A 14,008-nucleotide genomic window follows, 5' to 3' on the forward strand; every position below is an offset into this window, starting at 1 on the left:
TTCAAGGCCAAGGTTGCTCACAACTGGATGGAGCAAAGGAGGACTGGTGGTGGCGAGGCTCAGCTTCAAATCCTGACATCTTTGGAGGAGAGGGTAGAGGCGCTAGTGGGCAGACATGCTGCCTTCCCTATGGCCACTGGTACTGGTGATGCCAATCCCCCTGCTGGCAGCATGGGTAATTGAGACCCTCCTTTAATACTATCTCTCCCTGAAAGCGCCAGTGGCCGACTGTGCCTTTCCTTCTGAAAGTCTGCGAGTTGCAGCCTCCATGCGTCAATCCCCTACCTCCCTTTCACGGAATCCCTTGTGCCATTTTTGCTTGCAGCTGAGAGGTCAAGTGACAGCCAATGAGAGGGAGCTAGCGGTGCTGCGAGTGGGAGGGCAATGCAGGAGGACAGCCTTGAAAGTAATGGCAGCCAAGGGCAGGGAGAGGATGACATGGAGAGCGGGAGGCGAGACCTGGACTACAGCCTTGAGGGCACTGAAAGCCGAGGGCAGGGAGAGGATGACATGGAAAGTGGGAGTGGAGGCCTGGATGACAGCCTTAAGGGCACAGAAAGCCATGTGGATCCTGACACCCGAGAGGACATTGGGACCTGGAGCCTAGATGAGACCCTGGAGTCCCCTCCATCTGTTGGTGACAACTCAGATGAGGCAGAGGATGAGGGGGACACTGCTGGCAGCACCATGTCACTGCTTCCACTCAAGGATCTAGCAAAGATAGCAGAGGGGCCTGCACTGGGTGTTGCACTGGGGCCTAGCAGGCTGCAGCATGGTGACAGGCAGTAGAACCTCGGATACCATCTCTCCAGGAAGCGAGTCTGCACCGGAGTTCTGCTGGGGAGGACTCAGATGAGCCCATCGATATTGGAGCTTATGAACGAAAGGTAGAGGCCATGCATTCCCAGTTGTTGGTAGCGGCAAGGGTGCCGGACAGGCTGCCAGAAGTGGTGAGGAGCGTGGAGGAGTCCATCTCCCCCATTGTCAAAAGCTCTGCATACTCCATGGAGCCCATCATTGCCAGTATGCAGGCGATGGTGGACTCCCAGAAAGACCGTGCGGATCCAGCTGTGATGCTACAGCTCCTTGGTGATGTGGCAGCTGCCATTACAGCACAGGTGCAAGTGAATGAGTGTATCGGTGCTGGTTTGGAAAGGATGATCGTGGCCCTGGAAGCTCAGAATGCTCATGCACTTTGTGCAACAGGCCAAGGAGCATCTACCTGCTGTCATCTCTGGTGGCTTTGAGACTGTGGCTGCTCTCATGCAGATTCAGCTCGATGCCACCCGACACTCAGTGTTGCCTTCATGGCTGGGTCCACCACGGGCTATGTGGGTCCTTCCAGTGTGGCACCACAGCACCGACCTGAGTTCCCTCAGATTGGTGGTGGTGGTAATGTGTAGCCTCCGGGGAGTGATGCAGGCTCCTCGGACCAGGATCCTGATGTGTTCTTTCAGAATCACACTATTCCTGGCCCCAGACCTGCCACTCTGCCATTGCCTCCAACCATGGAGGCGTCCAAGCCAAGGCCGAGTGAACCCTCCAAGATGGGTGGTGACCAGTCTCCAGCCGGCCCTTACAGGGCCAGAGCTGGTCCAGGGCATCCTAGAAGGACATCTGTAGCTTCCACAGACAAACAGCAGCCTTCCCAGTCCCATGAGACAGCCACCGGGGAGACACTGCGACGTAGTAGTAGGATAGGTATGGGTAAGAGGAGTTAGAAGGAAATGCACGTGATTGAGAAAAGATGTGTTAGTTTTTGCACTGTTGTTTATTATGTAATAAATCTTTATTTTGTCTTCCTACATCTGGGCAGGTGTATAATTTGATGGTGGGCAATGATATATGAAGGGATTCATTGGGATGGCCATGGATAATAGAAGCTGAAGGGTCATGTGGACATTAAATCACCTGAAATGAGCAGCGATGAGATGGGTCTGCACTTCCCTTGCAGGATTGGGATGGTGATGACGCCTCCTGGGTGGTTGGCGACGTGTATCCTGGTCCTCCTCCTTCTCCTCCTCCTGATCCTGTTTCTTCTCCTCCTGCTGTTGCACATCCTCCTGAGGTGCTACTGCTGGATCAACCTCCAATGGCTGGCCCCTCATAATTGTCAGGTTGTGAAGCATGTAGCAGATGACAACGAAGATGGAGACCCGTTCAGGTGAGTACTGCAATACTCCACCCGAGCGGTCTAGGCAACGGAACCTCTGTTTGAGGATCCTGATGCAGTGCTCAATTATGCACTGAGTCATTGTAGGCATGCTCGCCCGCTGTCCTGGGGTGCCGAAGGGGAGTCCAAGTGGACAGGGGATATCCCTTGTCCCCAAGCAGCCATCCACAATCCTGATTTGGGCCCGAGAAGATGGCGGGCACACTGCTCTGGCACAGGATGAAGGCATCGTGGCTGCTGCCTGGATACCGGGCATCAGCTGCCATGTTCCTGCACTGGTGGTCGCACACCAGCTGGATATTCAGGGAGTGGAATCCCTTTCTGCTCATAAACATGTCAGCATGGGTTTGTGGTGCCCTCAGTCTGATGTGTGTGCAGTCGATGGCCTCCTGCACCCTGGGGAACCCCACAATCCAGACAAATATGGCCTGGTGCTCCACCTGCTTCTCCCTGGTCATCAGGAACAAAATGTATTGCACTCTTCTCCTGTACAGAGCATCTGTGACTTGATGGATGGAGCGATGGGCGGAGAACAGAGATATTAGAAATGTCTGCAGTTGCAGACTGGAAGAGCCAGTTGCATAGAAGTTTAGTGCAATGGTGACTTTTGTTTCAACATTCAACATTTGTCTGAGGCTGCAGATCTGGCTGCAGGAGATTGCACAGCTCCCTCAGGATGTCTTTTCTGAATCGGAATTGCTCATCGATTAGCTCCATGAATGAAAACTGATATTGATACATCCTGGCATGGTAGGGCCTCCTTCCCGCAGGTCTGTGCTTGGCTCCTCTGGTGGCAGCTGACTTATTGCCTTCTCCCTCATCGTCTTGATGGTCCTCAGCCTCTGCAGGCTGAAAATGGAAAGCATGTGGCTCCTCGCCCACTATCTGGTGTGGGGGGTGCTGGGGGGTCAGTGCACCTGACCCTCCTCTTGATTCCAGCTCCTTCCTGGCCAACCTCTCTGCCTTGAGGTCTGCGGCCATCACCCGGCCTTTCTCCATGTTGGGCAGCCATGTTTGCTGCCTCTCGTGCCCACTGACTCTGAACCCGTTGTTGATGGCGCCGCCTTCTCCTGCGTGCCTCCCTGCCTCGCACGATGTGGACAAGGCATTCCCCTGCTAACACTGAGGCCATTATGTCTGCAGGCTCAACCCTCACTGAGGCCTCTGTGGAGTACAGAATTAGGCCCCCAGTACACTTGTAATCACGGCGAGTGATAAACTTTTCAAAAGTCCAACAAAGTTCTCACAAATTCGCAAAAGTTTTGGAATTGCCAACAATTTTTTACATCCGCAAAATTTAAGTGAACAAAAATCCCGATTTCACCGACACTCCTTTCTTTTCCGCTGGCGGTTTCATGCAGCCAGCACAGTGGTTAGAACATAAGAACATAAGAAATAGGAACAGGAGTAGGCCATACGGCTCCTCGAGCCTGCTCCGCCATTCAATAAGATCATGGCTGATCTGATCATGGACTCAGCTCCACTTCCCTGCCAGTTCCCCATAACCCCTTATCGTTTAAGAAACTGTCTATTTCTGTCTTAAAGTTATTCAATGTCCCAGCATCCACAACTCTCTGAGGCAGTGAATTTCACAGATTTACAACCCTCTGATTGAAGAAATTTATCCTCATCTCTGTTTTAAATGGGCAGCCCCTTATTCTAAGATTGTGCCCTCCAGTTCTAGTCTCCCCCATCAGTGGAAATATCCTCTCTGCATCCACTTTGTCAAGCCCCATTTTGATAAGTTCACCTCTCATTCTTCTGAATTCTAATGAGTAGAGGCCCAACCTACTCAACCTTTCCTTATAAGTCAACCCCCTCATCCCCGGAATCAACCCATTGAACCTTCTCTGAACTGCCTCCAAAGCAAGTATAGCGTTTCTTAAATATGGAAACCGAAACTGCACGCAGTATTCCAGGTGTGGCCTCACCAATACCTTATATAGCTGTAGTAAGACTTCCCTGCTTTTATACTTTGCAATAAAGGTCAAGATACCATTGGCCTTCCTGATCACTTGCTATACCTGCATACAGTACCTTTTATGTTTCATACACAAGTACTGTTGGACTTTGCAATCTTTCTCCATTTAAATAATAACTTGATCTTTGTTTTTTTCTGCCAAAGTGCATGACCTCACACTTTCCAACACTATACTCCATCTGCCAAATTTTTGCCCACTCACTTAGCCTGTCTATGTCCTTTTGCAGATATTTTGTGTCCTCCTCACACATTGCCTTTCCTCCCATCTTTGTATCATTAGCAAACTTGGCTACGTTACACTCAGTCCCTTCTTCCAAGTTGTTAATATAGATTGTAAATACTTGGGGTCCCAGCACTGATCCCTGCGGCACCCCACTAGTTACTGGTTGCCAACCAGAGAATGAACCATTTATTCCGACTCTCTGTTCTCTATTAGTTAGCCAATCCTCTATTCATGCTAATATATTACCCCCAACCCTGTGAACTTTTATCTTTTGCAGTAACCTTTTATGTGGCATCTTGTCAAATGCCTTCTGGAAGTCCAAATACACCACATCCACTGGTTCCCCTTTATCCACCTTGTTTGTTACATCCTTAAAGAATTCCAGAAAATAGACCACCTCCTTAGACAGCTCTGACACAAAAAGCTGTCGGCTGCACCATCAGGAAGCAGGTAGGTTTTTTTATGTTGAATATAGATTCCGGGCGGAGCGGCAGCGGTGTGCACTTTGATTATGTCATTACGGCCGCATACACACTACCGCAGCAGAAGTGGGGGGCGCAGGCCGAAGTTGGCACCGTTCCAAAAATGGGCGAGCTAAATTTCGCTAGCAGCGGCCATTGGACCGGAAGTCGGCGGCCGCTCGACTCCGCCACCTGGCCGCCACTTTCTGGCGATAACCAGCCATTTGGTCTGTTTTGGTGATCATTTTCCAACAGTCTATCGATTGGTGATCATTTTCCAACAGTCTATCGACTCTGGATCAGTTCCTATGGACTGGAGGATAGCTAATGTAACCCCACTTTTTAAAAAAAGAGGGAGAGAGAAAACGGGTAATTATAGACTGGTTAGCCTGACATCAGTAGTGGGGAAAATGTTGGAATCCATTATTAAAGATGAAATAGCAGCACATTTGGAAAGCAGTGACAGGATCGGTCCAAGTCAGCATGGATTTATGAAAGGGAAATCATGCTTGACAAATCTTCTAGAATTTTTTGAGGATGTAACTAGTAGAGTGGACAAGGGAGAACCAGTGGATGTGGTGTATTTGGACTTTCAAAAAGCTTTTGACAAGGTTCCACACAAGAGATTGGTGTGCAAAATTAAAGCACATGGTATTGGGGGTAATGTACTGACATGGATAGAGAACTGGTTGGCAGACAGGAAGCAGAGAGTTGGGATAAATGGGTCCTTTTCAGAATGGCAGGCAGTGACTAGTGGGGTGCCGCAGGGCTCAGTGCTGGGACCCCACTATTTACAATATACATTAATGATTTAGATGAAGGAATTGAATGTAATATCTCCAAGTTTGCAGATGACACTAAGCTGGGTGCGGTGTGAGCTGTGAGGAAGATGCTAAGAGGCTGCAGGGTGACTTGGACAGATTATGTGAATGGGCAAATGCATGGCAGATGCAGTATAATGTGGATAAATATGAGGTTATCCCCTTTGGGGGCAAAAATACAAAGGCAGAATATTATCTGAATGGTGACAGATTAGGAAAGGGGATGTGCAACAAGACCTGGGTGTCATGGTACATCAGTCATTGAAAGTTGGCATGCAGGTACAGCAGGCGGTGAAGCAGGCAAATGGCATGTTGGCCTTTATAGCTAGGGGATTTGAGTATAGGAGCAGGGAGGTCTTACTGCGGTTGTACAGGGCCTTGGTGAGGCCTCACCTGGAATATTGTGTTCAGTTTTGGTCTCCTAGTCTGAGGAAGGACATTCTTGCTATTGAGGGAGTGCAGCGAAGGTTCACCAGACTGATTCCCGGGATTGCTGTCCTGACATGTGAGGAGAGACTGGATCAACTGGACCTTTATACACTGGAGTTTAGATGGATGAGAGGGGATCTTATAGAAACATATAAAATTCTGACAGGACTGGACAGGTTAGATGCGGGAAGAATGTTCCCGATGTTGGGGAAGTCCAGAATCAGGGGACACAGTCTAAGGATAAGGGGTAAGCCATTTAGGACTGAGATGAGGAGAAACTTCTTCACTCAGAGTTGTTAACCTGTGGAATTCCCTGCCGCAGAGAGTTGTTGATGCCAGTTCATTGGATATATTCAAAAGGGAGTTAGATATGGCCCTTACGGCTAAAGGGATCAAGGGGTATGGAGAGAAAGCCGGAAAGGGGTACTGAAGGAATGATCAGCCATGATCTTATTGAATGGTGGTGCAGGCTCGAAGGGACAAATGACCTACTCCTGCACCTATTTTCTATGTTTCTATGTTGTTGATGCCAGTTCATTTGATATATTCAAGAGGGAGTTAAAAATTGCCCTTACGGCTAAAGCGATCAATGGGTATGGAGAGAAAGCAGGAAAGGGGTACTGAGGTGAATGATCAGCCATGATCTTATTGAATGGTGGTGCAGACTCGAAGGGCTGAATGGCCTACTCCTGCACCTATTTTCTATGTTTCTATGTTTTAAATGACAGGTCTTGGCAAGAAAATATGCCTGCCTGTTGCAGGCATAAATTGTGGTGGGGCAACTCAGGCAGAATTGGTGCAAACTTTGATGGCTATCGTCACCCAACTATCCTGCTTCTTTTAATGACTTCTGTATGGAAAGGGGCAGGTAGAAGAAGCACCTTCTTCCTCACCTCCTATTTCCAGCAGAACTTTCAGCAGGCAGAAAAACGAGTGGAGACCTGGCATATTTGGGTTCTCCCCCAAATTCCAACTCAACCTGCCCAGGTGAGGGCACCAATCCCACTCAGAAGTCCAAAAGTATTATGTTATCTAATTAGCCTACGTCATTCCATTATTATTTTGTATAACAAATATACCCTTCAGGCTTTATGAAGAGAGGTCATTTTTGTTTGAGTGTTCAGAAAAGTCTGTGTTATGATTGCACTAACTTATAGTGAAAGTATAATAGACAAACCACTCATCATAGCAAAAATGTGATTCATTGACCGTTAATTTTAGTACAAGAGTGCAAGCTTTGCTCAGGACTCTGGCAATTCGCATTTCTGCCAAGCACTACAGGGAAAATCCCAGAACATGGGTCACATGAACACGGATCACATGACAGAGCATTGGCTCTCTGCAAACTTGTTTAAATCATTGCCAACTCTCAATGCAATTCAGTAAAGTTCAGTAATCGTTCCCACAGCATTTCCGAAACAAGAACCATATGTAAATGTTCTCTAAAAAAAAACGACAGGTGATTCCACAAGGGGGCTTTTAACTGGGTCAACTGAATCTAAATTTGCTACATTGCATCTGGAAATTAGGAGTAATTAGCATATCTCATCAATATTCCCTTTTAAGATTCCAAGTATGCAGTCCAATATTTCACTGAAAATGTCAAAGATTTCCAACAGCACCACCCCTTTCTAACTCCTATTCTTCCACTTTGTCCATTGAGCCAAACAAAAGAAAAGTGAATGCAAATTAAACGGAACACAAAGAAGCAAATGTCATTTCAATCAGTTTGAGTTCCTTCAGAGATCTGTTGTATGATTCAGGAATTGTATCTTAGTTTAACCTCTAGTTATTCACTTTCTTCCAAAGTTTAAGACATTGAAATTATATTTTGCAAATATTAGTGTACAAACACTTTCCACATTTATATATAACTCCCTTGATGGCTTTTTTTAAACCGAGGCATTAGCCTATTTATTTATTTTAAACAGGTTTAAACTGTCAAACTGGTCAAAGAGATTTAATATGAATTATTATCTTCAAACAGCATAATTTCAAGGTCTAAGTGAAGAGGGCTCAATGGGCTGAGAACCTTTTTCATGTTCCATTCTATTTTGTGGAGCTGTTATACTGAAGACTTTACATTGATTTGAAATGTTTTCTGTGACGCATCAATGGAGAATCTTAAATATAGCTGCAACTTTTGTCAAGCTGTCTGAGTATGAATTGAATTATCACAAGCAGTGTGGGACCTCCTTGAAGCGATGGCTTTCACATCACTTCTGCTTCTCACATTATGCAGTTATATGCAACTAGCGCAAAGCTAACATTTTAAATTTTAAAATTAAAATCCGGGAGGTCCAAGCTTCTTGTAACATTAAAAAAATAATTGACATGCATGCTGGTATGCAGAGCTCTGCTCATACATTTAAGTATGCATACACAGAGCTCTATGTTGTGTGAACAGAGAAGTATAGTGTGACATTTCCACAATGTGAATGGGCACAGAATTGGTGGGAATCAATGTCCAGCAGCAATAGTGACTCAATAGTACGACCACTGACTGAGCTGGTGAGTCCTGAATGGTATAGTTGGCATACTGTGCCTACATCAGGTGGTGAGCAAATCAATATGAGCAAGTAAGCTACTTGATCTTGTACTCACCAACCTCCCTGGCGCAAACACACTTGTCCAAGATAGCATTGGTCAGAGTGACCACGGTCCTCATGAAGGGATAGAGTGTCCGCTTTGGGAGCAATCGGCAATCTGTGCAAATTGCAGCCAAAATGGCGCCCGTTTTGAGAAGTGTTTTTGTTCTTGAGTTTCCGCTTAAGCTCATTTGCATATCACCGGAAGCAAAATCTGTTATGAACCAGTGCAATCGGGCAGCGTTTTAATGCGTAATTTAAAAAAAATTTGCTTTAAAAAATATTCTTAGATATATTTAGTAGTTACTTGGTGTAGTTTGATTAATACAGCTGAAAATGGGTTTATCACAAAAAAAAACACATGTTAATCAGTGTCAATCCACCACCTGAGTAACCTTATTTCAAATTACTAAAAAAATAAATTAAAAAAAATATACAGAAAACTTTGTTAGTTACATTAGAGTACAGTAATCAGGTCCTTAGTGAATTTTTAAAAATTCAAAAGCATTTAAAATGTGCCTTTTAGTGTCATTGCACTCAAAAGATCAAGCTTAATTTTTAGAGAATCCTCGAAGTCCTGAAAAAGAGCGCAGTTCGTAGAAATTCCTGAAGATGCTTGCAAAAGATCTCAGAATTTTAAGCGCAAATTACATTCAGCACAACGTGAGATTCCACGATCTTTTGTACTAGTTTAGAAATCATCATGCAAGAAGATGGCCAGTTTTATGGGTGCGTGCCATCTTCTAGCACAATGTTTTCAAAACTAATGCAAAAGATTTCGGAATCTCAAGTTGTGCTGAATGTAATTTGCACTTAAAATTCTGAGATCTTTTGCAAGCACCTTCAGGCAAAAGTGCCAAATGGATGATCCAATGTCCACACCATTATAGATACCAGCATCAGCTAACTTGGTTCATTTCATATTACATTAAGTGCACTAGATACAGAAATGGTGATGGGCCTTGTAAAGTCCTTACTCTACAGTATGAAACCACACGAGGCACCTTCTGGGGACAAGGTCACTCTGTGACCTGAACTCTTTATTGACAGGACTCCAAAGACAGTGACCCTGTGTGGGACCTCCCTTTTTATACCTGAGTGATCAGGTAAGGAGTGTCTCCCACAAGTTCACCCCTTGTGGTCAAAGTGTGCATCTAGGTTGAGTGTATACAGTAATACTGTGGTGTTACATTGTGGTTGCATACATGACATCACCTCCCCCCACAAAGTCTTATTGGAATCGTAGGTTTAGTCTTTCAGGTGGTCTACGCTCCCTCGTGGAGCGCCGCAGTTGGGGCTCTGGTTGTTGGACACTGACGTGAGTGTCTGTCACCTGTGGTGATTCCGGCCTGTCCGGGCTGATCGCAGGGACTGTGCATTCTCCTGATTGCTCTTGTTGCTCGTTCACTGGCGGTGTGGTGAGCTCCATCTCATGGTCTTCTTCAGGTACCTCCGTGTCGATGCTGAATCTTTTTTTTTACTTGGTCCAGATGCTTACGGCATATCTGACCATTGTTGAGTTTTACCACGATGATCCTATTCCCCTCTTTGTCAATTACTGTGCCTTCAAGCCATTTGGGCCCCATGGCGTGATTGAGGACGAATACAGGATAATTTATTTCTATACATCTCCCCCTCGCATTACGGTCATGGTACTCGTTTTGTGACTTGCGCTTGCCCTCAACTATGTCGGCCAGGACTGAGTGAATGAGGGACAACTGAGTTTTGAGTGTCCGTTTCATTAGTAGCTCTGCGGGCGGGACCCCCGCGAGCGAGTGCGGTCAGGATCTATAGGCCAGCAGGAGGCGCGATAGGCAGCATTGTAGAGAAGGCCCTTGAATCCTGAGCATACCTTACCTAATGATTTGGACCGCACATTCCGCCTGGCCATTGGAGGCCGGCTTGAACGGCGCTGTCTTGACGTGGTTGATGCCATTGCCCGACATAAACTCCCGGAATTCGTAGCGTGTGAAACATGGGCCATTATCACTAACCAGGATGTCCGGCAAGCCATGGGTTGCAAAGATCGCACGTAGGCGTTCCACGCTAGTGGATGGCATCCAGGAATTCAGGATGCTGCACTCGATCCATTTCGACTACGCATCTACCACAATAAGGAATATCTTACCCATGAACGGGCCCGCGTAGTCAACATGAATGCATGACCATGGCCTGGTGGGCCAGGGCCACGGGCTGAGCGGGGCCTCCCTGGGGGCATTACCCAGCTGGGCACATGTCGTGCACCTGTGAACACAGTGTTCCAGGTCTGAATCAATTCCAGGCCACCAAACATGTGACCAGGCAATGGCCTTCATCAGCACAATGACTGGGTGATCGCTGTGGAGTTCCCTAATGAATGCCTCCCTGCCCTTCTGGGGCATAACTACCCGGCTGCCCCATAGTAGGCAGTCGGCTTGGATGGAAAGCTCATCCATCCATCTGTGGAACGGTCTGACCTCCTCAGGGCATGCTCCATGTGCGGGCGCCCAATCCCCAGTCAGGGCACATTTCTTAATCAGGGATAGGAGGGGATCTCTTTGTCCAGATTTTGATCTGGCGGGCTGTGATGAGGGAGCCTGCACTGTCAAAGGCATCAACAGCCATGATCACCTCGGCGCTTTGCTCCGCTGCCCCCTCAGTGGTGGCCAGTGGAAGCCTGCTGAGCGCGTCAGCACAATTTTCAGTGCCGGGCCGGTGCCGGATGGAGGAGTCATAAGCAGCCAGCGTGAGAGCCCATCGCTGTATGCGAGCTAATGCGTTGGCATTGATAGCCTTGCTGTCTGACAACAGGGATGTTAATGGCTTGTGGTCCGTCTCGAATTCAAACTTCCTACCAAATATTTACTGATACATTTTTTTTACACTGTAGATACATGCAAGCGCTTCCTTCTCGACCATCGCATATCCCCGTTTTGCTTGAGAGCGTGACCTGGAGGCATAAGCCACAGGTTGTAGTTGACCCTCAGCATTGCCCTGCTGCAACACACACCCAACCCCATAGGACGATGCATCACATGTCAGAACCAAGTTTTTACAGGGGTCGTACAGGGTCAACAACTTGTTTGAACAGAGTAGGTTTCGTGCCCAATCAAAATCACGTTCTTGACAGTCCCCCCAAAACCAATTGCAACCCTTACGCAGGAGCACATGTAATGGCTCCAACAACGTGCTCAAGTTCGGCAAAAAGTTCCCAAAATAGTTCAACAGTCCCAGGAATGAACACAACTCTGATGAGTTGCAGGGCCTGGGTGCTTGTCGAATCGCCTCTGTTTTGGATTCGGTGGGCCGAATCCCATCTACAGCAATCCTCCTGCCCATAAACTCAATTTCAGGAGCTAAGAACACACAGTTAGACTTCTTGAGTCGCAGGCCTACCCGTTGGCATAGCACCTCCTCCAGGTTGTGGAGATGTGCCTCGACCCGTGATGAGGATGTCGTCCTGGAATACGATCGTTCCAGGAATGGATTTAAGCAGGCTTTCCATGTTTCGTTGAAAAATCGCGGACGCTGATCGACTGCCAAATGGGCACCCTTGTGCGTGGTGATCGTGGTCAGTAGTTTAGATTCATCGGCCAGTTCCTGAGTCATATAGGCTGAAGCGAGGTCCAACTTGGTGAACAGCTTGCCGCCTGCCAGCGTGGCGAAATGGTCCTCCGCTCTTGGGATGGGTATTAATCTTGTAGGGACACCCAATTGATGGTGGCCTTGTAGTCGCCACAGATCCTGACACAGCCATCTGCTTTTAGTACGGGAACGATGGCTCGCCCAGTTGCTGAATTCGACAGGCGAGATGATGCCCTCTCTCAACAGCCGGTCCAGTTCGCTCTTGATCTTTTCCCGCATCACATACGACACCGCTCTGGCTTTGTGGTGCACTGGCCTGTCATCCGGGGTGATGTGTATCATTATCTTAGTGTCTTTGAAAGTCCTGACGCCGGGTTGGAATACTGAATCGAATTGTTGTCGGACTTGTGAGCACGAACTTCGCTCCAAAGATGACATTGCGTGAACATCCCCCCATTTCCAGTTCATCTCGGCTAACCAGCTCCTCCCCAACAGTGCAGGACCATTGCCCGGGACAATCCAAAGCGGTAGCCGATTCACTAACCCATTGTGTGTGACAGCCAACATTGCACTGTCTAGCACGGGAATGATTTAGTGTAAGTCCGTAATTGTGTGTCAACACATGCTAATTTGGGTCTACTGGCTTTAAGTGGCCATAGCTTCTCAAATTGCTGAACGCCCATGAGTGACTGGCTGGCCCCCATGTCCAGCTCCATGCGTACAGTGATACCGTTTAATGAAACCCTCATCATCATTTGTGGCGTTTTGTTGTATGAACTGTGAATACTCGACACATGGACCCGCTGCACCTCGGCATCCATTGATTTGCCCCAAAGGTCATCCTGCCTCAAAGAACCCTCTTCTGGTCCATCCACCTCATATATTAGTCTGGTTGCAGGCTTCCTACACATTCGAGCTAAGTGGCCACTGAGATTGCAGTTCCTGCAGACAAACTGTTGAAATCTGCAAGATCTAGCTGAGTGTTTTCCCCCACACCTCCAACATGAGTTAAAGTTTCCATTGTTGGGAACAAAAGGGCTGTGGCCAGGCATTCCGCGCTGACTGTCCCTTTGACTGCTCTTAAGTACTCTATTAGTGGGTGTCAATGGCCCTATTCCGGGCCGCATTGTCCACTGTCGTGATTGTCCGTTTAGCCTGCCATTGTCTTTGTTGAAGTTGAAGTCCTATTGTTTCGGACTGCCCCTGCCTGCCTCCAGGGCTCTGAGTTGCATTAACGCTGTTGACTCCCTGATCCATCGCTGCGTTAGAGGAAGAATTGCGCCCGTATATTATTTTCGTCTCTTCCTCCCCCGCCATGAAAGTTTGAGCCATCAACGCCGCCGCTTCCAAGGTCATATCCTTGGTCTCAATTAATTTGCGGAAAATTCCCGCATGACCAATGCCCTCGATAAAGAAGTCCCTTGGCATCTCCCCCCTGTCGGCACCTGTGAAATTACAGAGGCTGTCCAAATGCCGGAGGTCCGCTGTAAGGGGTTCTCAGGGAGTGCTGTTGTGCCTTGGGTGTCTCTTTCTGGGCTTCTGCCCTCACAGTTTATGCCTGGCCTGTGAGGTACCCCGAGTGATGCAAGAGCACCCCTGGAGAGACTGTGTCCACAGCTTATGAAGGGGGTTTTGAGACTCGTGCGTCCCCATAGCTTATGCCTAGCCTGTGAGGCACCTGTGAGTGTCAAACACTCCTAACCCCTTCTTCCCTAGCCTGTGACACACAGTTGAGCGTTTTTGAGGTGCTCCTGGCTTCCCTTATACT

This window comes from Pristiophorus japonicus, chromosome 2 (genome assembly GCF_044704955.1).
Source record: "Pristiophorus japonicus isolate sPriJap1 chromosome 2, sPriJap1.hap1, whole genome shotgun sequence".
Classification (NCBI taxonomy): domain Eukaryota; kingdom Metazoa; phylum Chordata; class Chondrichthyes; family Pristiophoridae; genus Pristiophorus; species Pristiophorus japonicus.